The sequence below is a fragment of the Carex rostrata genome, chromosome 18 (assembly GCF_964058835.1).
Source record: "Carex rostrata chromosome 18, lpCarRost1.2, whole genome shotgun sequence".
NCBI classification, from domain to species: domain Eukaryota; kingdom Viridiplantae; phylum Streptophyta; class Magnoliopsida; order Poales; family Cyperaceae; genus Carex; species Carex rostrata.
In genome coordinates, this window is record NC_135935.1 from 6,089,124 (window position 1) to 6,113,683 (window position 24,560).

At 36.1% G+C, this 24,560-nt stretch overlaps 37 non-coding genes and 1 pseudogene across 37 annotated transcripts; all 38 read left to right on the forward strand.

Moving 5' to 3' along the window:
• Nucleotides 1-23: 23 nt before the first annotated feature.
• Nucleotides 24-142, forward strand: LOC144570134 (5S ribosomal RNA). The gene has a single exon (XR_013516402.1). It is a non-coding gene; the product is annotated as a 5S ribosomal RNA (ribosomal RNA).
• A 239-nt stretch (nt 143-381) lies between these two features.
• On the forward strand, nt 382-500 carry LOC144570135 (5S ribosomal RNA). Its single transcript, XR_013516403.1, has one exon. It is a non-coding gene; the product is annotated as a 5S ribosomal RNA (ribosomal RNA).
• Nucleotides 501-724: 224 nt separating this feature from the next.
• Nucleotides 725-843, forward strand: LOC144570136 (5S ribosomal RNA). Its single transcript, XR_013516404.1, has one exon. It is a non-coding gene; the product is annotated as a 5S ribosomal RNA (ribosomal RNA).
• Nucleotides 844-1,082: 239 nt separating this feature from the next.
• Nucleotides 1,083-1,201, forward strand: LOC144570763 (5S ribosomal RNA). The gene has a single exon (XR_013517016.1). It is a non-coding gene; the product is annotated as a 5S ribosomal RNA (ribosomal RNA).
• A 239-nt stretch (nt 1,202-1,440) lies between these two features.
• LOC144570137 (5S ribosomal RNA) lies at nt 1,441-1,559 on the forward strand. The gene has a single exon (XR_013516405.1). It is a non-coding gene; the product is annotated as a 5S ribosomal RNA (ribosomal RNA).
• A 239-nt stretch (nt 1,560-1,798) lies between these two features.
• Nucleotides 1,799-1,917, forward strand: LOC144570138 (5S ribosomal RNA). Its single transcript, XR_013516406.1, has one exon. It is a non-coding gene; the product is annotated as a 5S ribosomal RNA (ribosomal RNA).
• A 239-nt stretch (nt 1,918-2,156) lies between these two features.
• Nucleotides 2,157-2,275, forward strand: LOC144570139 (5S ribosomal RNA). The gene has a single exon (XR_013516407.1). It is a non-coding gene; the product is annotated as a 5S ribosomal RNA (ribosomal RNA).
• A 239-nt stretch (nt 2,276-2,514) lies between these two features.
• LOC144570674 (5S ribosomal RNA) lies at nt 2,515-2,633 on the forward strand. Its single transcript, XR_013516932.1, has one exon. It is a non-coding gene; the product is annotated as a 5S ribosomal RNA (ribosomal RNA).
• A 224-nt stretch (nt 2,634-2,857) lies between these two features.
• Nucleotides 2,858-2,976, forward strand: LOC144570410 (5S ribosomal RNA). The gene has a single exon (XR_013516676.1). It is a non-coding gene; the product is annotated as a 5S ribosomal RNA (ribosomal RNA).
• Nucleotides 2,977-3,200: 224 nt separating this feature from the next.
• On the forward strand, nt 3,201-3,319 carry LOC144570140 (5S ribosomal RNA). The gene has a single exon (XR_013516408.1). It is a non-coding gene; the product is annotated as a 5S ribosomal RNA (ribosomal RNA).
• A 239-nt stretch (nt 3,320-3,558) lies between these two features.
• On the forward strand, nt 3,559-3,677 carry LOC144570141 (5S ribosomal RNA). Its single transcript, XR_013516409.1, has one exon. It is a non-coding gene; the product is annotated as a 5S ribosomal RNA (ribosomal RNA).
• Nucleotides 3,678-3,901: 224 nt separating this feature from the next.
• On the forward strand, nt 3,902-4,020 carry LOC144570144 (5S ribosomal RNA). The gene has a single exon (XR_013516411.1). It is a non-coding gene; the product is annotated as a 5S ribosomal RNA (ribosomal RNA).
• Nucleotides 4,021-4,259: 239 nt separating this feature from the next.
• Nucleotides 4,260-4,378, forward strand: LOC144570145 (5S ribosomal RNA). Its single transcript, XR_013516412.1, has one exon. It is a non-coding gene; the product is annotated as a 5S ribosomal RNA (ribosomal RNA).
• A 224-nt stretch (nt 4,379-4,602) lies between these two features.
• On the forward strand, nt 4,603-4,721 carry LOC144570675 (5S ribosomal RNA). Its single transcript, XR_013516933.1, has one exon. It is a non-coding gene; the product is annotated as a 5S ribosomal RNA (ribosomal RNA).
• A 224-nt stretch (nt 4,722-4,945) lies between these two features.
• Nucleotides 4,946-5,064, forward strand: LOC144570411 (5S ribosomal RNA). Its single transcript, XR_013516677.1, has one exon. It is a non-coding gene; the product is annotated as a 5S ribosomal RNA (ribosomal RNA).
• Nucleotides 5,065-5,288: 224 nt separating this feature from the next.
• LOC144570146 (5S ribosomal RNA) lies at nt 5,289-5,407 on the forward strand. The gene has a single exon (XR_013516413.1). It is a non-coding gene; the product is annotated as a 5S ribosomal RNA (ribosomal RNA).
• Nucleotides 5,408-5,646: 239 nt separating this feature from the next.
• Nucleotides 5,647-5,765, forward strand: LOC144570147 (5S ribosomal RNA). Its single transcript, XR_013516414.1, has one exon. It is a non-coding gene; the product is annotated as a 5S ribosomal RNA (ribosomal RNA).
• Nucleotides 5,766-5,989: 224 nt separating this feature from the next.
• Nucleotides 5,990-6,108, forward strand: LOC144570148 (5S ribosomal RNA). Its single transcript, XR_013516415.1, has one exon. It is a non-coding gene; the product is annotated as a 5S ribosomal RNA (ribosomal RNA).
• Nucleotides 6,109-6,332: 224 nt separating this feature from the next.
• LOC144570699 (5S ribosomal RNA) lies at nt 6,333-6,451 on the forward strand. Its single transcript, XR_013516955.1, has one exon. It is a non-coding gene; the product is annotated as a 5S ribosomal RNA (ribosomal RNA).
• A 244-nt stretch (nt 6,452-6,695) lies between these two features.
• LOC144570149 (5S ribosomal RNA) lies at nt 6,696-6,814 on the forward strand. Its single transcript, XR_013516416.1, has one exon. It is a non-coding gene; the product is annotated as a 5S ribosomal RNA (ribosomal RNA).
• A 239-nt stretch (nt 6,815-7,053) lies between these two features.
• On the forward strand, nt 7,054-7,172 carry LOC144570428 (5S ribosomal RNA). The gene has a single exon (XR_013516693.1). It is a non-coding gene; the product is annotated as a 5S ribosomal RNA (ribosomal RNA).
• A 239-nt stretch (nt 7,173-7,411) lies between these two features.
• On the forward strand, nt 7,412-7,530 carry LOC144570150 (5S ribosomal RNA). Its single transcript, XR_013516417.1, has one exon. It is a non-coding gene; the product is annotated as a 5S ribosomal RNA (ribosomal RNA).
• A 239-nt stretch (nt 7,531-7,769) lies between these two features.
• Nucleotides 7,770-7,888, forward strand: LOC144570151 (5S ribosomal RNA). The gene has a single exon (XR_013516418.1). It is a non-coding gene; the product is annotated as a 5S ribosomal RNA (ribosomal RNA).
• Nucleotides 7,889-8,311: 423 nt separating this feature from the next.
• Nucleotides 8,312-8,430, forward strand: LOC144570152 (5S ribosomal RNA). The gene has a single exon (XR_013516419.1). It is a non-coding gene; the product is annotated as a 5S ribosomal RNA (ribosomal RNA).
• Nucleotides 8,431-8,669: 239 nt separating this feature from the next.
• On the forward strand, nt 8,670-8,788 carry LOC144570429 (5S ribosomal RNA). The gene has a single exon (XR_013516694.1). It is a non-coding gene; the product is annotated as a 5S ribosomal RNA (ribosomal RNA).
• Nucleotides 8,789-9,027: 239 nt separating this feature from the next.
• On the forward strand, nt 9,028-9,146 carry LOC144570153 (5S ribosomal RNA). The gene has a single exon (XR_013516420.1). It is a non-coding gene; the product is annotated as a 5S ribosomal RNA (ribosomal RNA).
• A 239-nt stretch (nt 9,147-9,385) lies between these two features.
• Nucleotides 9,386-9,504, forward strand: LOC144570155 (5S ribosomal RNA). The gene has a single exon (XR_013516422.1). It is a non-coding gene; the product is annotated as a 5S ribosomal RNA (ribosomal RNA).
• Nucleotides 9,505-9,917: 413 nt separating this feature from the next.
• Nucleotides 9,918-10,036, forward strand: LOC144570156 (5S ribosomal RNA). Its single transcript, XR_013516423.1, has one exon. It is a non-coding gene; the product is annotated as a 5S ribosomal RNA (ribosomal RNA).
• A 239-nt stretch (nt 10,037-10,275) lies between these two features.
• Nucleotides 10,276-10,394, forward strand: LOC144570157 (5S ribosomal RNA). The gene has a single exon (XR_013516424.1). It is a non-coding gene; the product is annotated as a 5S ribosomal RNA (ribosomal RNA).
• Nucleotides 10,395-10,817: 423 nt separating this feature from the next.
• On the forward strand, nt 10,818-10,936 carry LOC144570159 (5S ribosomal RNA). The gene has a single exon (XR_013516425.1). It is a non-coding gene; the product is annotated as a 5S ribosomal RNA (ribosomal RNA).
• A 239-nt stretch (nt 10,937-11,175) lies between these two features.
• LOC144570160 (5S ribosomal RNA) lies at nt 11,176-11,294 on the forward strand. The gene has a single exon (XR_013516426.1). It is a non-coding gene; the product is annotated as a 5S ribosomal RNA (ribosomal RNA).
• A 224-nt stretch (nt 11,295-11,518) lies between these two features.
• On the forward strand, nt 11,519-11,637 carry LOC144570161 (5S ribosomal RNA). The gene has a single exon (XR_013516427.1). It is a non-coding gene; the product is annotated as a 5S ribosomal RNA (ribosomal RNA).
• A 239-nt stretch (nt 11,638-11,876) lies between these two features.
• Nucleotides 11,877-11,995, forward strand: LOC144570162 (5S ribosomal RNA). Its single transcript, XR_013516428.1, has one exon. It is a non-coding gene; the product is annotated as a 5S ribosomal RNA (ribosomal RNA).
• A 239-nt stretch (nt 11,996-12,234) lies between these two features.
• LOC144570163 (5S ribosomal RNA) lies at nt 12,235-12,353 on the forward strand. Its single transcript, XR_013516429.1, has one exon. It is a non-coding gene; the product is annotated as a 5S ribosomal RNA (ribosomal RNA).
• A 239-nt stretch (nt 12,354-12,592) lies between these two features.
• Nucleotides 12,593-12,711, forward strand: LOC144570768 (5S ribosomal RNA; annotated as a pseudogene).
• Nucleotides 12,712-23,540: 10,829 nt separating this feature from the next.
• Nucleotides 23,541-23,659, forward strand: LOC144570164 (5S ribosomal RNA). The gene has a single exon (XR_013516430.1). It is a non-coding gene; the product is annotated as a 5S ribosomal RNA (ribosomal RNA).
• A 239-nt stretch (nt 23,660-23,898) lies between these two features.
• LOC144570165 (5S ribosomal RNA) lies at nt 23,899-24,017 on the forward strand. Its single transcript, XR_013516431.1, has one exon. It is a non-coding gene; the product is annotated as a 5S ribosomal RNA (ribosomal RNA).
• Nucleotides 24,018-24,256: 239 nt separating this feature from the next.
• Nucleotides 24,257-24,375, forward strand: LOC144570742 (5S ribosomal RNA). The gene has a single exon (XR_013516995.1). It is a non-coding gene; the product is annotated as a 5S ribosomal RNA (ribosomal RNA).
• The last annotated feature ends 185 nt before the right edge of the window (nt 24,376-24,560 follow it).

Below are 24,560 nucleotides of genomic sequence, written 5' to 3' on the forward strand. Positions count from 1 at the left end.
AGAGGTTTGAGTCATTCTATAACGGATGCGATCATACCAGCACTAAAGCACCGGATCCCATCGGAACTCCGCAGTTAAGCGTGCTTGGGCAGGAGTAGTACTAGGATGGGTGACCTCCTGGGAAGTCCCTGTGTTGCATTCCTTTTTATTTTATTTTATTTTATTTTTTGTTGCCGCGCGTCGCACCCGCAAATGGCGTAATTCTGTATATGAGCGCACGAGGCGGTTGTCTCGGAGTTTTATCGAATTATGGAATTTTAACTTGTAAATTAAATTAAATTAAATTAAATTAGTTAGATAATTTTTGATGAAATTAAATCGGTTTTTAAATTAAAATAGTCGTTATTTGCGTTTAAGTAGAGGTTTGAGTCATTCTATAACGGATGCGATCATACCAGCACTAAAGCACCGGATCCCATCGGAACTCCGCAGTTAAGCGTGCTTGGGCAGGAGTAGTACTAGGATGGGTGACCTCCTGGGAAGTCCCTGTGTTGCATTCCTTTTTATTTTATTTTATTTTATTTTTTGTTGCCGCGCGTCGCACCCGCAAATGGCGTAATTCTGTATATGAGCGCACGAGGCGGTTGTCTCGGAGTTTTATCGAATTATGGAATTTTAACTTGTAAATTAAATTAGTTAGATAATTTTTGATGAAATTAAATCGGTTTTTAAATTAAAATAGTCGTTATTTGCGTTTAAGTAGAGGTTTGAGTCATTCTATAACGGATGCGATCATACCAGCACTAAAGCACCGGATCCCATCGGAACTCCGCAGTTAAGCGTGCTTGGGCAGGAGTAGTACTAGGATGGGTGACCTCCTGGGAAGTCCCTGTGTTGCATTCCTTTTTATTTTATTTTATTTTATTTTTTGTTGCCGCGCGTCGCACCCGCAAATGGCGTAATTCTGTATATGAGCGCCCGAGGCGGTTGTCTCGGAGTTTTATCGAATTATGGAATTTTAACTTGTAAATTAAATTAAATTAAATTAAATTAGTTAGATAATTTTTGATGAAATTAAATCGGTTTTTAAATTAAAATAGTCGTTATTTGCGTTTAAGTAGAGGTTTGAGTCATTCTATAAAGGATGCGATCATACCAGCACTAAAGCACCGGATCCCATCGGAACTCCGCAGTTAAGCTTGCTTGGGCAGGAGTAGTACTAGGATGGGTGACCTCCTGGGAAGTCCCTTTGTTGCATTCCTTTTTATTTTATTTTATTTTATTTTTTGTTGCCGCGCGTCGCACCCGCAAATGGCGTAATTCTGTATATGAGCGCACGAGGCGGTTGTCTCGGAGTTTTATCGAATTATGGAATTTTAACTTGTAAATTAAATTAAATTAAATTAAATTAGTTAGATAATTTTTGATGAAATTAAATCGGTTTTTAAATTAAAATAGTCGTTATTTGCGTTTAAGTAGAGGTTTGAGTCATTCTATAACGGATGCGATCATACCAGCACTAAAGCACCGGATCCCATCGGAACTCCGCAGTTAAGCGTGCTTGGGCAGGAGTAGTACTAGGATGGGTGACCTCCTGGGAAGTCCCTGTGTTGCATTCCTTTTTATTTTATTTTATTTTATTTTTTGTTGCCGCGCGTCGCACCCGCAAATGGCGTAATTATGTATATGAGCGCACGAGGCGGTTGTCTCGGAGTTTTATCGAATTATGGAATTTTAACTTGTAAATTAAATTAAATTAAATTAAATTAGTTAGATAATTTTTGATGAAATTAAATCGGTTTTTAAATTAAAATAGTCGTTATTTGCGTTTAAGTAGAGGTTTGAGTCATTCTATAACGGATGCGATCATACCAGCACTAAAGCACCGGATCCCATCGGAACTCCGCAGTTAAGCGTGCTTGGGCAGGAGTAGTACTAGGATGGGTGACCTCCTGGGAAGTCCCTGTGTTGCATTCCTTTTTATTTTATTTTATTTTATTTTTTGTTGCCGCGCGTCGCACCCGCAAATGGCGTAATTCTGTATATGAGCGCACGAGGCGGTTGTCTCGGAGTTTTATCGAATTATGGAATTTTAACTTGTAAATTAAATTAAATTAAATTAAATTAGTTAGATAATTTTTGATGAAATTAAATCGGTTTTTAAATTAAAATAGTCGTTATTTGCGTTTAAGTAGAGGTTTGAGTCATTCTATAACGGATGCGATCATACCAGCACTAAAGCACCGGATCCCATCGGAACTCCGCAGTTAAGCGTGCTTGGGCAGGAGTAGTACTAGGATGGGTGACCTCCTGGGAAGTCCCTGTGTTGCATTCCTTTTTATTTTATTTTATTTTATTTTTTGTTGCCGCGCGTCGCACCCGCAAATGGCGTAATTCTGTATATGAGCGCACGAGGCGGTTGTCTCGGAGTTTTATCGAATTATGGAATTTTAACTTGTAAATTAAATTAAATTAAATTAAATTAGTTAGATAATTTTTGATGAAATTAAATCGGTTTTTAAATTAAAATAGTCGTTATTTGCGTTTAAGTAGAGGTTTGAGTCATTCTATAACGGATGCGATCATACCAGCACTAAAGCACCGGATCCCATCGGAACTCGGCAGTTAAGCGTGCTTGGGCAGGAGTAGTACTAGGATGGGTGACCTCCTGGGAAGTCCCTGTGTTGCATTCCTTTTTATTTTATTTTATTTTATTTTTTGTTGCCGCGCGTCGCACCCGCAAATGGCGTAATTCTGTATATGAGCGCACGAGGCGGTTGTCTCGGAGTTTTATCGAATTATGGAATTTTAACTTGTAAATTAAATTAGTTAGATAATTTTTGATGAAATTAAATCGGTTTTTAAATTAAAATAGTCGTTATTTGCGTTTAAGTAGAGGTTTGAGTCATTCTATAACGGATGCGATCATACCAGCACTAAAGCACCGGATCCCATCGGAACTCCGCAGTTAAGCGTGCTTGGGCAGGAGTAGTACTTGGATGGGTGACCTCCTGGGAAGTCCCTGTGTTGCATTCCTTTTTATTTTATTTTATTTTATTTTTTGTTGCCGCGCGTCGCACCCGCAAATGGCGTAATTCTGTATATGAGCGCACGAGGCGGTTGTCTCGGAGTTTTATCGAATTATGGAATTTTAACTTGTAAATTAAATTAGTTAGATAATTTTTGATGAAATTAAATCGGTTTTTAAATTAAAATAGTCGTTATTTGCGTTTAAGTAGAGGTTTGAGTCATTCTATAACGGATGCGATCATACCAGCACTAAAGCACCGGATCCCATCGGAACTCCGCAGTTAAGCGTGCTTGGGCAGGAGTAGTACTAGGATGGGTGACCTCCTGGGAAGTCCCTGTGTTGCATTCCTTTTTATTTTATTTTATTTTATTTTTTGTTGCCGCGCGTCGCACCCGCAAATGGCGTAATTCTGTATATGAGCGCACGAGGCGGTTGTCTCGGAGTTTTATCGAATTATGGAATTTTAACTTGTAAATTAAATTAAATTAAATTAAATTAGTTAGATAATTTTTGATGAAATTAAATCGGTTTTTAAATTAAAATAGTCGTTATTTGCGTTTAAGTAGAGGTTTGAGTCATTCAATAACGGATGCGATCATACCAGCACTAAAGCACCGGATCCCATCGGAACTCCGCAGTTAAGCGTGCTTGGGCAGGAGTAGTACTAGGATGGGTGACCTCCTGGGAAGTCCCTGTGTTGCATTCCTTTTTATTTTATTTTATTTTATTTTTTGTTGCCGCGCGTCGCACCCGCAAATGGCGTAATTCTGTATATGAGCGCACGAGGCGGTTGTCTCGGAGTTTTATCGAATTATGGAATTTTAACTTGTAAATTAAATTAGTTAGATAATTTTTGATGAAATTAAATCGGTTTTTAAATTAAAATAGTCGTTATTTGCGTTTAAGTAGAGGTTTGAGTCATTCTATAACGGATGCGATCATACCAGCACTAAAGCACCGGATCCCATCGGAACTCCGCAGTTAAGCGTGCTTGGGCAGGAGTAGTACTAGGATGGGTGACCTCCTGGGAAGTCCCTGTGTTGCATTCCTTTTTATTTTATTTTATTTTATTTTTTGTTGCCGCGCGTCGCACCCGCAAATGGCGTAATTCTGTATATGAGCGCACGAGGCGGTTGTCTCGGAGTTTTATCGAATTATGGAATTTTAACTTGTAAATTAAATTAAATTAAATTAAATTAGTTAGATAATTTTTGATGAAATTAAATCGGTTTTTAAATTAAAATAGTCGTTATTTGCGTTTAAGTAGAGGTTTGAGTCATTCTATAACGGATGCGATCATACCAGCACTAAAGCACCGGATCCCATCGGAACTCCGCAGTTAAGCGTGCTTGGGCAGGAGTAGTACTAGGATGGGTGACCTCCTGGGAAGTCCCTGTGTTGCATTCCTTTTTATTTTATTTTATTTTATTTTTTGTTGCCGCGCGTCGCACCCGCAAATGGCGTAATTCTGTATATGAGCGCACGAGGCGGTTGTCTCGGAGTTTTATCGAATTATGGAATTTTAACTTGTAAATTAAATTAGTTAGATAATTTTTGATGAAATTAAATCGGTTTTTAAATTAAAATAGTCGTTATTTGCGTTTAAGTAGAGGTTTGAGTCATTCTATAACGGATGCGATCATACCAGCACTAAAGCACCGGATCCCATCGGAACTCGGCAGTTAAGCGTGCTTGGGCAGGAGTAGTACTAGGATGGGTGACCTCCTGGGAAGTCCCTGTGTTGCATTCCTTTTTATTTTATTTTATTTTATTTTTTGTTGCCGCGCGTCGCACCCGCAAATGGCGTAATTCTGTATATGAGCGCACGAGGCGGTTGTCTCGGAGTTTTATCGAATTATGGAATTTTAACTTGTAAATTAAATTAGTTAGATAATTTTTGATGAAATTAAATCGGTTTTTAAATTAAAATAGTCGTTATTTGCGTTTAAGTAGAGGTTTGAGTCATTCTATAACGGATGCGATCATACCAGCACTAAAGCACCGGATCCCATCGGAACTCCGCAGTTAAGCGTGCTTGGGCAGGAGTAGTACTTGGATGGGTGACCTCCTGGGAAGTCCCTGTGTTGCATTCCTTTTTATTTTATTTTATTTTATTTTTTGTTGCCGCGCGTCGCACCCGCAAATGGCGTAATTCTGTATATGAGCGCACGAGGCGGTTGTCTCGGAGTTTTATCGAATTATGGAATTTTAACTTGTAAATTAAATTAGTTAGATAATTTTTGATGAAATTAAATCGGTTTTTAAATTAAAATAGTCGTTATTTGCGTTTAAGTAGAGGTTTGAGTCATTCTATAACGGATGCGATCATACCAGCACTAAAGCACCGGATCCCATCGGAACTCCGCAGTTAAGCGTGCTTGGGCAGGAGTAGTACTAGGATGGGTGACCTCCTGGGAAGTCCCTGTGTTGCATTCCTTTTTATTTTATTTTATTTTATTTTTTGTTGCCGCGCGTCGCACCCGCAAATGGCGTAATTCTGTATATGAGCGCACGAGGCGGTTGTCTCGGAGTTTTATCGAATTATGGAATTTTAACTTGTAAATTAAATTAAATTAAATTAAATTAGTTAGATAATTTTTGATGAAATTAAATCGGTTTTTAAATTAAAATAGTCGTTATTTGCGTTTAAGTAGAGGTTTGAGTCATTCAATAACGGATGCGATCATACCAGCACTAAAGCACCGGATCCCATCGGAACTCCGCAGTTAAGCGTGCTTGGGCAGGAGTAGTACTAGGATGGGTGACCTCCTGGGAAGTCCCTGTGTTGCATTCCTTTTTATTTTATTTTATTTTATTTTTTGTTGCCGCGCGTCGCACCCGCAAATGGCGTAATTCTGTATATGAGCGCACGAGGCGGTTGTCTCGGAGTTTTATCGAATTATGGAATTTTAACTTGTAAATTAAATTAGTTAGATAATTTTTGATGAAATTAAATCGGTTTTTAAATTAAAATAGTCGTTATTTGCGTTTAAGTAGAGGTTTGAGTCATTCTATAACGGATGCGATCATACCAGCACTAAAGCACCGGATCCCATCGGAACTCCGCAGTTAAGCGTGCTTGGGCAGGAGTAGTACTAGGATGGGTGACCTCCTGGGAAGTCCCTGTGTTGCATTCCTTTTTATTTTATTTTATTTTATTTTTTGTTGCCGCGCGTCGCACCCGCAAATGGCGTAATTCTGTATATGAGCGCACGAGGCGGTTGTCTCGGAGTTTTATCGAATTATGGAATTTTAACTTGTAAATTAAATTAGTTAGATAATTTTTGATGAAATTAAATCGGTTTTTAAATTAAAATAGTCGTTATTTGCGTTTAAGTAGAGGTTTGAGTCATTCTATAACGGATGCGATCATACCAGCACTAAAGCACCGGATCCCATCGGAACTCCGCAGTTAAGCGTGCTTGGGCAGGAGTAGTACTAGGATGGGTGACCTCCTGGGAAGTCCCTTTGTTGCATTCCTTTTTATTTTATTTTATTTTATTTTTTGTTGCCGCGCGTCGCACCCGCAAATGGCGTAATTCTGTATATGAGCGCACGAGGCGGTTGTCTCGGAGTTTTATCGAATTATGGAATTTTAACTTGTAAATTAAATTAAATTAAATTAAATTAAATTAGTTAGATAATTTTTGATGAAATTAAATCGGTTTTTAAATTAAAATAGTCGTTATTTGCGTTTAAGTAGAGGTTTGAGTCATTCTATAACGGATGCGATCATACCAGCACTAAAGCACCGGATCCCATCGGAACTCCGCAGTTAAGCGTGCTTGGGCAGGAGTAGTACTAGGATGGGTGACCTCCTGGGAAGTCCCTGTGTTGCATTCCTTTTTATTTTATTTTATTTTATTTTTTGTTGCCGCGCGTCGCACCCGCAAATGGCGTAATTCTGTATATGAGCGCACGAGGCGGTTGTCTCGGAGTTTTATCGAATTATGGAATTTTAACTTGTAAATTAAATTAAATTAAATTAAATTAGTTAGATAATTTTTGATGAAATTAAATCGGTTTTTAAATTAAAATAGTCGTTATTTGCGTTTAAGTAGAGGTTTGAGTCATTCTATAACGGATGCGATCATACCAGCACAAAAGCACCGGATCCCATCGGAACTCCGCAGTTAAGCGTGCTTGGGCAGGAGTAGTACTAGGATGGGTGACCTCCTGGGAAGTCCCTGTGTTGCATTCCTTTTTATTTTATTTTATTTTATTTTTTGTTGCCGCGCGTCGCACCCGCAAATGGCGTAATTCTGTATATGAGCGCACGAGGCGGTTGTCTCGGAGTTTTATCGAATTATGGAATTTTAACTTGTAAATTAAATTAAATTAAATTAAATTAGTTAGATAATTTTTGATGAAATTAAATCGGTTTTTAAATTAAAATAGTCGTTATTTGCGTTTAAGTAGAGGTTTGAGTCATTCTATAACGGATGCGATCATACCAGCACTAAAGCACCGGATCCCATCGGAACTCCGCAGTTAAGCGTGCTTGGGCAGGAGTAGTACTAGGATGGGTGACCTCCTGGGAAGTCCCTGTGTTGCATTCCTTTTTATTTTATTTTATTTTATTTTTTGTTGCCGCGCGTCGCACCCGCAAATGGCGTAATTCTGTATATGAGCGCACGAGGCGGTTGTCTCGGAGTTTTATCGAATTATGGAATTTTAACTTGTAAATTAAATTAAATTAAATTAAATTAGTTAGATAATTTTTGATGAAATTAAATCGGTTTTTAAATTAAAATAGTCGTTATTTGCGTTTAAGTAGAGGTTTGAGTCATTCTATAACGGATGCGATCATACCAGCACTAAAGCACCGGATCCCATCGGAACTCCGCAGTTAAGCGTGCTTGGGCAGGAGTAGTACTAGGATGGGTGACCTCCTGGGAAGTCCCTGTGTTGCATTCCTTTTTATTTTATTTTATTTTATTTTTTGTTGCCGCGCGTCGCACCCGCAAATGGCGTAATTCTGTATATGAGCGCACGAGGCGGTTGTCTCGGAGTTTTATCGAATTATGGAATTTTAAATTGTAAATTAAATTAAATTAAATTAAATTAGTTAGATAATTTTTGATTCCCTGTGTTGCATTCCTTTTTATTTTATTTTATTTTATTTTTTGTTGCCGCGCGTCGCACCCGCAAATGGCGTAATTCTGTATATGAGCGCACGAGGCGGTTGTCTCGGAGTTTTATCGAATTATGGAATTTTAACTTGTAAATTAAATTAAATTAAATTAAATTAGTTAGATAATTTTTGATGAAATTAAATCGGTTTTTAAATTAAAATAGTCGTTATTTGCGTTTAAGTAGAGGTTTGAGTCATTCTATAACGGATGCGATCATACCAGCACTAAAGCACCGGATCCCATCGGAACTCCGCAGTTAAGCGTGCTTGGGCAGGAGTAGTACTAGGATGGGTGACCTCCTGGGAAGTCCCTGTGTTGCATTCCTTTTTATTTTATTTTATTTTATTTTTTGTTGCCGCGCGTCGCACCCGCAAATGGCGTAATTCTGTATATGAGCGCACGAGGCGGTTGTCTCGGAGTTTTATCGAATTATGGAATTTTAACTTGTAAATTAAATTAAATTAAATTAAATTAGTTAGATAATTTTTGATGAAATTAAATCGGTTTTTAAATTAAAATAGTCGTTATTTGCGTTTAAGTAGAGGTTTGAGTCATTCTATAACGGATGCGATCATACCAGCACAAAAGCACCGGATCCCATCGGAACTCCGCAGTTAAGCGTGCTTGGGCAGGAGTAGTACTAGGATGGGTGACCTCCTGGGAAGTCCCTGTGTTGCATTCCTTTTTATTTTATTTTATTTTATTTTTTGTTGCCGCGCGTCGCACCCGCAAATGGCGTAATTCTGTATATGAGCGCACGAGGCGGTTGTCTCGGAGTTTTATCGAATTATGGAATTTTAACTTGTAAATTAAATTAAATTAAATTAAATTAGTTAGATAATTTTTGATGAAATTAAATCGGTTTTTAAATTAAAATAGTCGTTATTTGCGTTTAAGTAGAGGTTTGAGTCATTCTATAACGGATGCGATCATACCAGCACTAAAGCACCGGATCCCATCGGAACTCCGCAGTTAAGCGTGCTTGGGCAGGAGTAGTACTAGGATGGGTGACCTCCTGGGAAGTCCCTGTGTTGCATTCCTTTTTATTTTATTTTATTTTATTTTTTGTTGCCGCGCGTCGCACCCGCAAATGGCGTAATTCTGTATATGAGCGCACGAGGCGGTTGTCTCGGAGTTTTATCGAATTATGGAATTTTAACTTGTAAATTAAATTAAATTAAATTAAATTAGTTAGATAATTTTTGATGAAATTAAATCGGTTTTTAAATTAAAATAGTCGTTATTTGCGTTTAAGTAGAGGTTTGAGTCATTCTATAACGGATGCGATCATACCAGCACTAAAGCACCGGATCCCATCGGAACTCCGCAGTTAAGCGTGCTTGGGCAGGAGTAGTACTAGGATGGGTGACCTCCTGGGAAGTCCCTGTGTTGCATTCCTTTTTATTTTATTTTATTTTATTTTTTGTTGCCGCGCGTCGCACCCGCAAATGGCGTAATTCTGTATATGAGCGCACGAGGCGGTTGTCTCGGAGTTTTATCGAATTATGGAATTTTAAATTGTAAATTAAATTAAATTAAATTAAATTAGTTAGATAATTTTTGATTCCCTGTGTTGCATTCCTTTTTATTTTATTTTATTTTATTTTTTGTTGCCGCGCGTCGCACCCGCAAATGGCGTAATTCTGTATATGAGCGCACGAGGCGGTTGTCTCGGAGTTTTATCGAATTATGGAATTTTAACTTGTAAATTAAATTAAATTAGTTAGATAATTTTTGATGAAATTAAATCGGTTTTTAAATTAAAATAGTCGTTATTTGCGTTTAAGTAGAGGTTTGAGTCATTCTATAACGGATGCGATCATACCAGCACTAAAGCACCGGATCCCATCGGAACTCCGCAGTTAAGCGTGCTTGGGCAGGAGTAGTACTAGGATGGGTGACCTCCTGGGAAGTCCCTGTGTTGCATTCCTTTTTATTTTATTTTATTTTATTTTTTGTTGCCGCGCGTCGCACCCGCAAATGGCGTAATTCTGTATATGAGCGCACGAGGCGGTTGTCTCGGAGTTTTATCGAATTATGGAATTTTAACTTGTAAATTAAATTAAATTAAATTAAATTAGTTAGATAATTTTTGATGAAATTAAATCGGTTTTTAAATTAAAATAGTCGTTATTTGCGTTTAAGTAGAGGTTTGAGTCATTCTATAACGGATGCGATCATACCAGCACTAAAGCACCGGATCCCATCGGAACTCCGCAGTTAAGCGTGCTTGGGCAGGAGTAGTACTAGGATGGGTGACCTCCTGGGAAGTCCCTGTGTTGCATTCCTTTTTATTTTATTTTATTTTATTTTTTGTTGCCGCGCGTCGCACCCGCAAATGGCGTAATTCTGTATATGAGCGCACGAGGCGGTTGTCTCGGAGTTTTATCGAATTATGGAATTTTAAATTGTAAATTAAATTAAATTAAATTAAATTAGTTAGATAATTTTTGATTCCCTGTGTTGCATTCCTTTTTATTTTATTTTATTTTATTTTTTGTTGCCGCGCGTCGCACCCGCAAATGGCGTAATTCTGTATATGAGCGCACGAGGCGGTTGTCTCGGAGTTTTATCGAATTATGGAATTTTAACTTGTAAATTAAATTAAATTAAATTAAATTAGTTAGATAATTTTTGATGAAATTAAATCGGTTTTTAAATTAAAATAGTCGTTATTTGCGTTTAAGTAGAGGTTTGAGTCATTCTATAACGGATGCGATCATACCAGCACTAAAGCACCGGATCCCATCGGAACTCCGCAGTTAAGCGTGCTTGGGCAGGAGTAGTACTAGGATGGGTGACCTCCTGGGAAGTCCCTGTGTTGCATTCCTTTTTATTTTATTTTATTTTATTTTTTGTTGCCGCGCGTCGCACCCGCAAATGGCGTAATTCTGTATATGAGCGCACGAGGCGGTTGTCTCGGAGTTTTATCGAATTATGGAATTTTAACTTGTAAATTAAATTAAATTAAATTAAATTAGTTAGATAATTTTTGATGAAATTAAATCGGTTTTTAAATTAAAATAGTCGTTATTTGCGTTTAAGTAGAGGTTTGAGTCATTCTATAACGGATGCGATCATACCAGCACTAAAGCACCGGATCCCATCGGAACTCCGCAGTTAAGCGTGCTTGGGCAGGAGTAGTACTAGGATGGGTGACCTCCTGGGAAGTCCCTGTGTTGCATTCCTTTTTATTTTATTTTATTTTATTTTTTGTTGCCGCGCGTCGCACCCGCAAATGGCGTAATTCTGTATATGAGCGCACGAGGCGGTTGTCTCGGAGTTTTATCGAATTATGGAATTTTAACTTGTAAATTAAATTAGTTAGATAATTTTTGATGAAATTAAATCGGTTTTTAAATTAAAATAGTCGTTATTTGCGTTTAAGTAGAGGTTTGAGTCATTCTATAACGGATGCGATCATACCAGCACTAAAGCACCGGATCCCATCGGAACTCCGCAGTTAAGCGTGCTTGGGCAGGAGTAGTACTAGGATGGGTGACCTCCTGGGAAGTCCCTGTGTTGCATTCCTTTTTATTTTATTTTATTTTATTTTTTGTTGCCGCGCGTCGCACCCGCAAATGGCGTAATTCTGTATATGAGCGCACGAGGCGGTTGTCTCGGAGTTTTATCGAATTATGGAATTTTAACTTGTAAATTAAATTAAATTAAATTAAATTAGTTAGATAATTTTTGATGAAATTAAATCGGTTTTTAAATTAAAATAGTCGTTATTTGCGTTTAAGTAGAGGTTTGAGTCATTCTATAACGGATGCGATCATACCAGCACTAAAGCACCGGATCCCATCGGAACTCCGCAGTTAAGCGTGCTTGGGCAGGAGTAGTACTAGGATGGGTGACCTCCTGGGAAGTCCCTGTGTTGCATTCCTTTTTATTTTATTTTATTTTATTTTTTGTTGCCGCGCGTCGCACCCGCAAATGGCGTAATTCTGTATATGAGCGCACGAGGCGGTTGTCTCGGAGTTTTATCGAATTATGGAATTTTAACTTGTAAATTAAATTAAATTAAATTAAATTAGTTAGATAATTTTTGATGAAATTAAATCGGTTTTTAAATTAAAATAGTCGTTATTTGCGTTTAAGTAGAGGTTTGAGTCATTCTATAACGGATGCGATCATACCAGCACTAAAGCACCGGATCCCATCGGAACTCCGCAGTTAAGCGTGCTTGGGCAGGAGTAGTACTAGGATGGGTGACCTCCTGGGAAGTCCCTGTGTTGCATTCCTTTTTATTTTATTTTATTTTATTTTTTGTTGCCGCGCGTCGCACCCGCAAATGGCGTAATTCTGTATATGAGCGCACGAGGCGGTTGTCTCGGAGTTTTATCGAATTATGGAATTTTAACTTGTAAATTAAATTAAATTAAATTAAATTAGTTAGATAATTTTTGATGAAATTAAATCGGTTTTTAAATTAAAATAGTCGTTATTTGCGTTTAAGTAGAGGTTTGAGTCATTCTATAACGGATGCGATCATACCAGCACTAAAGCACCGGATCCCATCGGAACTCCGCAGTTAAGCGTGCTTGGGCAGGAGTAGTACTAGGATGGGTGACCTCCTGGGAAGTCCCTAAGGGCCGATCAGGTTCAATTAAACCTGGGAAAAAAGAATCAAAAGTGTTAGTTTGTAATAATCTAGAAGTCAATAATACGATAATTTATCATAAAGCTTTGTTCATGAATTGAATGTTTATCATTTTGTTGCCTTGAGTATTATTGCATTTATGGATCATTTCGAGTTCATGAATGAAATTGTGAAACTCCATAATATAGATGATATATACTCTTAAATAGTCACTGACCAAGGTAATTAGCAGGAACACTAATTACCGCGATAAGGTTAGTATGTGGATTAAAAGATGGTTAAGTTTTACAAACCACCTGACACGAGATGTCATTTTAATCACATAGATACATGTTCTAGGAACATGGTATTTGACAGACCCCGAATGAAACATTAAATAGAATTGTGTTCGTGTCATTAATGTTTTCATTCAGTGTTAAGTTCTAAAGTATGAGGTATTCATCTTTCCTACTAAGAAATGTATATGTGTGATTGTTATCAAACGCTGTCAGTAAAATGCAGTTATAATGGTAGCTCTTCGGTATACATGGCTTAGCTGAGGTAGTGATGGTTTACCAAAAGTACTATTGTCCCTCGTATCTCTATACGAGCTATAGCATCACTGGGCCCCTTGGTAGAGTTAGATTATCTGCATGCGGTATAATTACAAGAGTAATTATATTTGATAATCTGCTCAAGATCAAGAAAAGATTAAGTTTGCAAGGATGACACACATCTACCTTGAAACTAATCTGATAGCTATGAGACAAAAGAACTGACACAAGTAAATAGTTTACTGGATCGTGATATTGTACAGTACAGCATCATCTGTGTAATTGGATGGTCATGATGTGTTGCCAGATACCACTCATGATTATAGAAGTTAAAACAGTTTTAACTCTGTTTACCAACATAACACAGATCCTATTGGGTCACACCATATAGGAGCTACTCGGAGAATCTTACTGATTAATTATAAATTGATTATAATTAATATTAAGATGGTTATAATTAATTATACGTGATATAATTAAATTATAAATGGCATTTAGAATGACAAGCAGAAACAATGGTTAATTTATAAACGTACACGTTACGTTGTATAAAAGTTACCGAACAACAACCGAAAAGAAATATAATTGTATATGACAATTATATATATTTGATTTGGATTTTAATTTGTTAATTATGGATTTGAATTATGGGTTTAAAAGCCCAAAATAATCAAAGCTTTAATTAAAATTAAAAGCCCAAAGTCAAAGCCCAAAATCAAAGCCTTAAATCAAAGCCTTTTACTATTCATGCCTTAATGGGCCAAGGGCAAAATGGTCATTTCACACCTATGCCACCTTGCATGACACCTTAGGGTGTAGAAGCATGGAGAAGAGTGTGGAAGGGTGTGGAAAGGGTATTTTGGTCTTTTCACATATTAAAGGATGAGGTGTCAAGGGTTTTTGGTAAATAAATTTGTTTTAAGGGGTATTTCGGTCTTTTACGAACCTCCTCAAAACACTATAAATAGAGGGGTGAGGGTAGAGAGAAAACTTACTAATTCACATGTTAATCTGATTAATTCGTTAATCGGAATTTCTCTCTTCCTCGGTTTCGGTTATTACGAGATTCGGAAAAATATATTTTTGCAAACTCTGCGGTATTTCTTGTTTTGCTTTTAAGTGAAACGGAATAACTTGGAGTCTTAAATATATTTAATCTGTCCCTATTTCGGTGAATAGTGTTTCTACAGAATTTTGCGGTTTATAGTATTTCTGGCAGAAGAAATAAACCGCTCTCCGGTTAGTCCCAGTGGATAACCGATAGAGGTATCACACGTGTGATACTCCGAGTCGATTCCTTCCCTGGTGTAGCTCTTCTCGCTCGGTCTGCATTCCAACTGTGATTTGGAAACAAGGTATAAATTGTTATATTAATCTATTTAATTGGTAAATAGATTTAAAACTTTAGAAAATCAATTATGGAGTAGATCTGTAAATAGGATTAAACGGATCTTCTTGATTCATTTAATCCGTAGCTTAAGTTAGATGTAAAATTTTTTGTTTTACTCTTTCCGCACCTTAAGCTAAATCAATGGGTTTGAACCGTCAAAAACCCAACACAAAGGTCGTACCAGCAGAGGAACTCGAGGTACCATTTTTTTCTGGTTTTTTAAAATCTAACTTTTTTTCTTTAAACTAACTGTAGTGCATACATACAAGGCCAATAGTGTTCATAGTAATCAAATGAAAATTAAGTTTTTCATGATTGTATAATTCATTAAAAAAAAAAAACATAAGCCCTTTGCATATTTTGGCACTTCATAGCTTTACTTGTATAGTTATTATACACCTCATATTTTGGCTTAAAGGTCATAGTTATTATACAATCATATTTTGGTACTTCATAGCTTTACTTGTTTTAATTAATAAAAGTTAAATTAATAAAAATAAGATCTGACCATTGCGGTTTGCATAGCTTTACGTGTCTCTTTCTCCAATAGGTTATATTAATAAAAGTTCTTCTCTTTTCTTTTCTGGTTTTTTTTTCTTAGTCTACTAAATTGATTGTGATTGGTGTTAATTAGTTACTATTATAATTAGGTTACTGTATCTTCTTAAATTGTCATAACATGATAATATAATCTCATGTACCCTCTGAAACATAGTTATTAAGCTGGTGGACTTGAAGGGGAAAAGTAAGTAATTGGATGCAATTGTACATGCTCAGCCTAAATCTGGCCATTGTGGATTGCAATCTGAGACTAAGATAAGTTGTGGTTTTTTTAATTTCCTTAAAAAGAAAAAGGAATATTTATGGGTAAAAATGAAAAATGTTTAATTTCAAAAAGTTAGCAAGAAGAAATAACTAATACCTTTCCATCTATGCTACTGGATTGAGTATGAAATTGATCATACTAAGTTCATGTCAATACACAGTGCAAAAGCAACATGTACTATGGGTCAGTTTGTAGTGTCCTTGATGCTCAATTTGATGGTTTTATCAGAAAAATGTATGCACAACTTACCCAAAGACCTTCATACAAGCTATGTGCATGTTTTCCTTAATTTTTTTCAATATTTTTAACAATTTATTTCATCCCTTTTCAGTTTGTGAGGTGTAGTTTGGATCATTCTGACATGCTGTTTTGTAATTTTTGTGTAGAACAAACTATAGATCCAAATTAGATGTTTACTTTTGTGTAGAACAAACCATAGATCCAAATTGGATGTTTTTGTGTCTAAAATTTCAGGAAGTCATGATCTGCACCCACAATTAATTCCAACATTGTATTGCCTAGAGCTATGCCAAACTTAAGTTTTTCTCAATATCAGTTTTGGTTCTGTACCAGTTTTTTTTATTTTCTGATAACCATTTTTTTATAATTTTCACAGGACAAACTACAACTCCAAATTGAGTGTTCTTGGTACCAAAATTCTCAGGAAATTAAGATCTTTCACTATGATTTATTTCACATTTTTATGAATTTTCTAAATGAGTTGAATTTGGGGTTTTGTATAGGGAAGTACTGCACCAGCAACACTATTGTACCAGTTTTTGCATTTCATGAGAAAAAACTTTTGAGAATTTATTATAAATGGTAGTAACTATAATGTCATGTGTTTTATTTGGGTTAGAACAAAAGCATGTTTAGCAAATATATCATCTCTTTAATTGTTTAGAATTTCTCTTCTGGTTAAATACTAAAAAAACCATCAAGTGCTCAACTCTTTTATAATTGAGCAAATTTTGTATGCATAGGAGCAGCATGTGAATTATTGTTGCTTTATAATACCTCCCTTTATTTGTACCTTTTCAATCATATGTTTCAGTTTATCACAATTATAACTTGCCTGCTGTTGTGATTTGTTTATTTAGACAATTCAAAGGGAGAAATAAAATATACAAATGTGTTTTATCTTCAGGAACTAAACATTTCCAAGGGCTAACTCTTGAAAATAGTATGATCAACTATAAAATAATATAAATTGAATCAATAAAATAATTTCATAGGCATTTTCTCAAGTATTTTCATGAACATTTGCAATAAAATAATATAAATAGATTAATCAAAACATTTCCAAGGGCTAACTCTTGAAAATAGTATGACCAACTATAAAATAATATAAACTGAATCAATAAAACATTTCCAATGACATTTTCTGAAGTATTTTCATGAACATTCACAATAAAATAATAAAAACAGACTTACCAAAACATTTCCAAGGGGTAACGCTTGGAAATAATATGACCAACTATAAAATAATATAAACTGAATCAATAAAACATTTCCAATGACATTTTCTGAAGTATTTTCATGAACATTCCCAATAAAATAATATAAATAGACTAAGCAAAATATTTCCAAGAGCTTAGCCCTTGGAAATAATATGTTCAGCCATAAAATAATATAAATTTTATCAAAAAAAACATTTCCATGAGCATTTGCCCTAGTATTTCCATGAGCCTTCAATATAATATAATATTTGATCTGTTTTGGTGGGTCGCAGGTCATGCCAAACTTTTTTCAAGGGTGTAAATGATACATTTCCATGGGTACACATGAAGTATTTCCATGCGCTACTTTTTCCAAGGGCTTGCCTTTGGAAACGGTTTACAGTGTCAGAACTGTGTCAGAACTGTGTCAGAAAGCCCATTTTAATTCCAATGGCCCTTCATACTCTTGGAAATAGCTTTTCAGACTCTTGGAAAAAGTCAGAAATCTAGTAGCGAAGTTACAATCTTTTATGCATGATTATAGGTATAAAAGTTTCTTTTATTAATATCCAAAATTTGGAGGGTCTAATTTAGAAAATTTCCAAAATATCTCAACTCTCCTCTCTTTCCCTCCGTCCAGGGGCGGAACTAGAATTTGACTATAGGAGGGGCTAAACATCATATTAAGAAAATTTTAATTGAACATGGAATTTATATAACACAAGATAATAAATTATTTCACTATTTGATTTCATAAATATATATAATAGAAATGTAAAGGCAAAAAGTTTTCCTTTCTTTAATTCAAAAGCAAAAGGTTTGACATATTTCACTATTTGTTTTATGTTAATTTAACACTTATTGTTTTCTGAAGATAGATTAATTTGTTGCTTTTGTTTGAATGAACTGGATATATTACTCCGCTGAAATCTGATTTCCTTCATTAGACACTTCCTTTTTTATTTATTTTCTTCTATACGTTTGACATATTTCCAAAATAAAAAAGTTTCTCTTTCTATAATAGAAATGATATGGAAACCGAAGAGTCCATATGGAAATGAAAAAGGCTGTCAGAAGTTTGCTTTTAAAAAATTTATGATTCAAGACCTTATAAATTTGTGATATTGTATAGGAGGGGCTATTATGTATGAAAAGTAAAATTTAATTGAACTTCTATATACTTAGTAAGATAATTTTGAAATGATAGGGGTGGCTTAGCACCCTCTAGGTTACACTATGTTCCGCCCCTGCCTCCATCCCTCCTCTGTGTGTGTCTGTCCCCCCTCCTCTTGCTTGGTCCGCCAAAAGAAAGAAAAAGGGAGAGAGAGAGCCCTCTTCTCCCATGAAAATCCTTGAGAAATCGAAGAAGGAAGTTGGAAATTGTTGATTCTCTCTCTCGTAACCATCTATTTCTTAAATTGGTATTTCATTTTCCCTCCTCTTTTCTCAAATCCAAAATTCATCTTTATTTTCTAGGATTTTGATCAAACCCGAAATTTGTGTATAAATTGTGAGTAATCTACCTCCATTAACCTTCTATGTTGTTAATTTGGTAATTCCTCTCTCAATTTCATCTTAATTTGGATTTTCTATCTACGGTTTGGTTCTAATCTGAAAATTAGAGAAGAGTTGTGATTAATCCGATTAACAAATCCAACAAATGGAGGTGTTAATCGGTAAGTTTTTCTCTCTTTCAAAATCTGAAATTTTTCTCCATTGTTTAGGGTTTTGCCCAAATCTGAAATATTTGTATAAGTTTTGAGTAAACCATCTTGACCATGTTGTTTCTTGCTCGGTGTTGAATTACTTTTGAATTGTGGGTTGAGCCCCCTTCCTGTGTTTGAACTGTGGATTGCTTGCTTTAGGCAAAATGTCACTCATGCTCGAATCTGATTTTTTTTTATGTGACATTGTCGATTAATGCAATGTTCTTGACTTTATGAAGTTAATTAGTGTTGTTGTGCTTGATTCAAACCGACCTTGCAAATTTTATATTTTCTACTAAGGCTTGAGTGTTTTGATCGGTTGAAACTCTCGTGTTAAATTAAGTTTGCTTATTGAAATTTTGAATGGATTGAATCAGTTTTGATGACCTCTTATCTCAACTTATGTATGTCATTGATTAATTAAATTTCCTTTGCTTGAATGACTTGTCAACAATTGCTTGGTTTTCCTTCTAAAATTCTGAATTAGTCATGACTACCCTTGAAAGGTTGATTAACCTATTTATACAACTTTGAATAACCAAAATTTACCCTCGTCTCTGTGCTAGTATTGATTTCCAGTTCAACAATATTCTGTTTTGACATTTTCTGGTATACTGGTATGCCGTTCTGAGTTGCCAAAGTCATTTCTGTAATTTTTCAGCATTATGCATAGTTCTGTGTTATTCGGCAACATTCCAGGGTATGTTCTGTAAATTTTCAATATTCTGAACAGCTCTAGGTCAATTCTGGTAAATGACAGGGTTTGTAGTGTAAAAATTCGGGTCTGACAAGGTTTAGGGACTGATTGGTGACAAAAAATAAAATTGTTTAGAAAGTAGTCTCTGGATAGGGACCCTTTTGTGACAGGATGTAAAAACTTGTATAGTAAGTCTTTTCTAATAGAAATTTTATGAAAATAATAGTTTTAAGATGTAGAAAATTTTAGTAATAATTTTGGACTACTAATTGGATTAAATAAAATATTTCTTCAAGTTTATGTGATCAATTTTAAGCATGAATTATCATTAGATCTAAAAGTTAATAGGACTTAGACCTTGAACTTGATTTCTAGCCGTGAATAAAACAAACAAACAAAAATAGGAATGATCTCATTTTGATTTAGGCCTTTAGTCCTATGAAATAAAAATAAAAATAAAAATAAACTAAAAAGAAAGGAAGAAATTAAACAAAGATTAAATCAATTATTTATGTTGATACAGGTGTAGGCTCAGTTGAGCAAGAGGTTGCGGGATCTTTCGAGACATCCGAACCATAGGTGCGCGATACGCTTTTCATAATCAGGTGCAGGGTTCTTGGACTTGTTTGATGTTTCATTTTCAGAAATTAAATTCTCTTTTTTGATTGTCATGTTGTATGTTTGATTGTGGCATAATTGGAATGATGTGAATTATGTGCATAACCCAATCAATTTAAAAACCGAATTGTTATGATATGGTTGATTTGTATGCTCGTATGGTTGTCATTTTGATCGTTCTCTTATGATTTGATTATGGATAAAATGTTGGGGTTTACGGTGCTGTAACCAAAACCCGTTTAGGCTTAAGCTGCGGAATGACCGTAGAACAAAAATTTCTACAGCCAACTTAAGCTCAGGATTAAACGGAGTATGTCAGGAAACTTTCCAAGGCGGTCCACCTTCAGTATTCCTTTGGCATCAAAACCCAATTTAATCCTTTTACAGATCTACTCCATGATTGATTTCTAAAACTTTAATCTACTTACCAATTAAATAAATTAATATAACATATTTATACCTTGTTTCCAAATCACAGTTGGAATGCAGACCGAGCGAGTAGAGCCTCACGAAGGAAGGAATCGACTCGGAGTATCACACGTGTGATACCTCTATCGGTTATCCACCAGGACTAACCAGAGAGCGGTTTATTTCTTCTGCCAGAAATACCGTAAACCGCGGAATTATGCAAAAACACTATTCATGAGAAAAAGACGAAAACCCGTAAACACGAATTTTCGGTTGCTCAGTTTAATCAATATGCAAAACTGACATACCGCGAAATTCGGTAAAACACTATTCATCGATCCCGTAAATATACTCCACAACAACCCGCAAGATTATACGTCAACTACATATAACTTTCTTTTCTCAATCGAAACACTATTTGGGAGAGAAACCGAGAAAGAGAGAAAATACCGATTCGATTCTGCACGAAACGATACGTATTTGGGAGAGAAACCGAGAAAGAGAGAAAATACCGATTCGATTCTGCACGAAACGATACGTATTTGGGAGAGAAACCGAAACACTATTTGTAATTATACCGCATGCAAATAATCTAACTCTACCAAGGGGCCCAGTGATGTTATAGCTCGTATAGAGATACGAGGGACAAATAGTATTCTTGGTAAACTATCACTTCCTCAGCTAAGCTATACATATGGAAAAGCTACCGTTATGACTGCTTTTTACGGACAACGGTGGATAACAATCACACATACATATTTTTCAGTGGGAACGATAAATACCTCATACTGTAGAACGTGACACTGAATGAAAACATAAATGGCACGAACACAATTCTATTTAATGTTTCATTCGGGGTCTGTCAAATATCATGTTCCTGGAACATATATCTATGTGATTAAAATGACAACTCCTTGTCTATGGTCTGTAAAACTTGATCATCATTTAATCCACATACTAACCTTACAGCGGTAATTAGTGTTCCTGCTAATTACCTTGGTCAGTGACCTTTTAAGAGTATATATCATCTATATTATGGAGTTTCACAATTTCAGTCATGAACTCGAAATGATCCATAAATGCAATAATACTCAAGGCAACAAAATGATATTAATCATCCAATTCATGAACAAAGCTTTATATAATCAAAATTATCGTATTATTGACTTCTAGATTATTACAAGCTAACAATCTCCCACTTAAGCAAGGAGCCAATCATCGTAGGCCCTACTTATATACAAAACTCTATATTCTCTAAGATCTCGCAGATCCTGAGAAAATCACACAGCCAATCTTCTATGTGTTCCAGACTCATAGAAGCATTAAGCATCTCGTGCTTGGCTTGAGGAAGAGATTTTGTGAGTGGATCAGCTGTGTTACTGATTGTGTCAATTTTTGCAAACCTTTACATCACCTTTATATTAATTATATCTTTTATAATTAATTATAAACATCTTATTATGTTTACGATCTCTCGTATTAGGTGATAACATTGTAGACGAGAAACATATCCTTAGTTCTCCTCAAGAACTTAAGGGTATTCTTTACTGCATTCCAGTGCTTTATGCCTGGATTAGCCTGATATCTACTCGTCACACTCAAAGCGTACGAGACATCAGGGTGAGTGCACAACATGGCGTATATGATAGAGCCAATAGCCGAAGCGTATGGTACTCTACTCATCAGTTGTCGAAAGACACTGAGTCTTGCTAAGCTGTGTACCATGATTCATTGGCAGGAATCTTCTCTTAGAATCCTGCATGCTGAACCGATTCAGCAATTTGTCAATGTATGTGCTTTGACTTAATCCTATAAGTCTCTTTGATCTATCTCGGTAGATCTTTATGCCTAGTATATAGACATCCTCGCCCAAGTCCTTCATCGAGAAAACTTTTCTTTAATGAAGACTTGGCTAATTGCAATAGAGGAATATCGTTTCCTATTAAGAGTATGTCATCTACATATAAGATTAAGAAAGGCGATGGCACTCCCACTAGTTTTTCTGTACACATAAGATTCTTCTTTGCATCTGACGAAGTCAAGCTTTTTGACTTCTTTGCCAAATCGAAGATTCCAACTCCGTGATGCATGCTTCAATCCATAAATGGATTCAAGAAGCTTGCATACCTTCCCAGCATTCTCTGGATCTTCAAAACCCGTAGGCTGTGTCATATACACATCCTCTTCTTAAATTTCCTTTTAAGAAGGCGGTTTTGACATCCATTTGCCATATTTCATCATCATGAAATGCGGCAATTGCTAGGAGTATCCGAATTGACTTAAACATAGCCACGGGTGAAAAAGTTTCATCAATTCCCAGAATTTGTTTGAAACCTTTTCGCTACTAGCCGTGCTTTGTAAATAGTCATATTGTCATCCATGTCTGTTTTCCTTTTGAAAACCCACTTGTTAGCTATGGGTTTCACCCATGAAGTGGTACAACTAGGTTCCAGACCGTGTTGTCATACATGGACTATATTTCGGATCTCATGGCCTCCAGCCATTTATCAGAGTCAGGCCTATCCATTGCTTCCGCATAGGTCAGAGGATCTTTAGTGTCAAAAACTGAGACCTCGTGCAGTCCCAAGTACCTCTCGGGTGTATGGACTGTTCTCGTTGACCTACGTAGCACTTGTTCTTCAGGCTGTCGAACTTGATCCACAACTATCTGCGGATCCAGTTCTACTTCAACTTGCTTCGAAGTACTTGAGCTCGGGACTAGAACCTCATCCATAGCTACATGTGGACTTGGTACTTCCAGATGCTCATCAGCCAAAAAAAATCAAGAGGTGGGTTAATCTAATCTAGTTCAGATATTGTATTGTGTGATGCATCTTGATTTTCTTCAAGTATTACATTACTCCCACTACTTCCTTTTGCAAGAAACTCGTTCTCCAAAAGTATACCATGACGAGCAACAACTAATTTGCGTCATCTTTAATCTAAATAAACAATTTACTAAGTCACTTAGATAAAAATAGAAATGAAAAAATTAATCGAAAACTTCAACTCGAGTTTTGAGAATCTTCCCATTATTTTTTGGCAATTCTGAATATCGCAAAACCGCATAGCGTCTCCGACACATGCATCTTCTCGCAAGCTTTCCGAAAAGTGGTTGTTTGCTAAAATCGGACACTCGAGTGTCATTTTAAGACCGATTGAAAATTAGTCGTTATTTGTGTTTAAGTAGAGGTTTGAGTCATTCTATAACGGATGCGATCATACCAGCACTAAAGCACCGGATCCCATCGGAACTCCGCAGTTAAGCGTGCTTGGGCAGGAGTAGTACTAGGATGGGTGACCTCCTGGGAAGTCCCTGTGTTGCATTCCTTTTTATTTTATTTTATTTTATTTTTTGTTGCCGCGCGTCGCACCCGCAAATGGCGTAATTCTGTATATGAGCGCACGAGGCGGTTGTCTCGGAGTTTTATCGAATTATGGAATTTTAACTTGTAAATTAAATTAAATTAAATTAAATTAGTTAGATAATTTTTGATGAAATTAAATCGGTTTTTAAATTAAAATAGTCGTTATTTGCGTTTAAGTAGAGGTTTGAGTCATTCTATAACGGATGCGATCATACCAGCACTAAAGCACCGGATCCCATCGGAACTCCGCAGTTAAGCGTGCTTGGGCAGGAGTAGTACTAGGATGGGTGACCTCCTGGGAAGTCCCTGTGTTGCATTCCTTTTTATTTTATTTTATTTTATTTTTTGTTGCCGCGCGTCGCACCCGCAAATGGCGTAATTCTGTATATGAGCGCACGAGGCGGTTGTCTCGGAGTTTTATCGAATTATGGAATTTTAACTTGTAAATTAAATTAAATTAAATTAAATTAGTTAGATAATTTTTGATGAAATTAAATCGGTTTTTAAATTAAAATAGTCGTTATTTGCGTTTAAGTAGAGGTTTGAGTCATTCTATAACGGATGCGATCATACCAGCACTAAAGCACCGGATCCTATCGGAACTCCGCAGTTAAGCGTGCTTGGGCAGGAGTAGTACTAGGAAGGGTGACCTCCTGGGAAGTCCCTGTGTTGCATTCCTTTTTATTTTATTTTATTTTATTTTTTGTTGCCGCGCGTCGCACCCGCAAATGGCGTAATTCTGTATATGAGCGCACGAGGCGGTTGTCTCGGAGTTTTATCGAATTATGGAATTTTAACTTGTAAATTAAATTAAATTAAATTAAATTAGTTAGATAATTTTTGATGAAATTAAATCGGTTTTT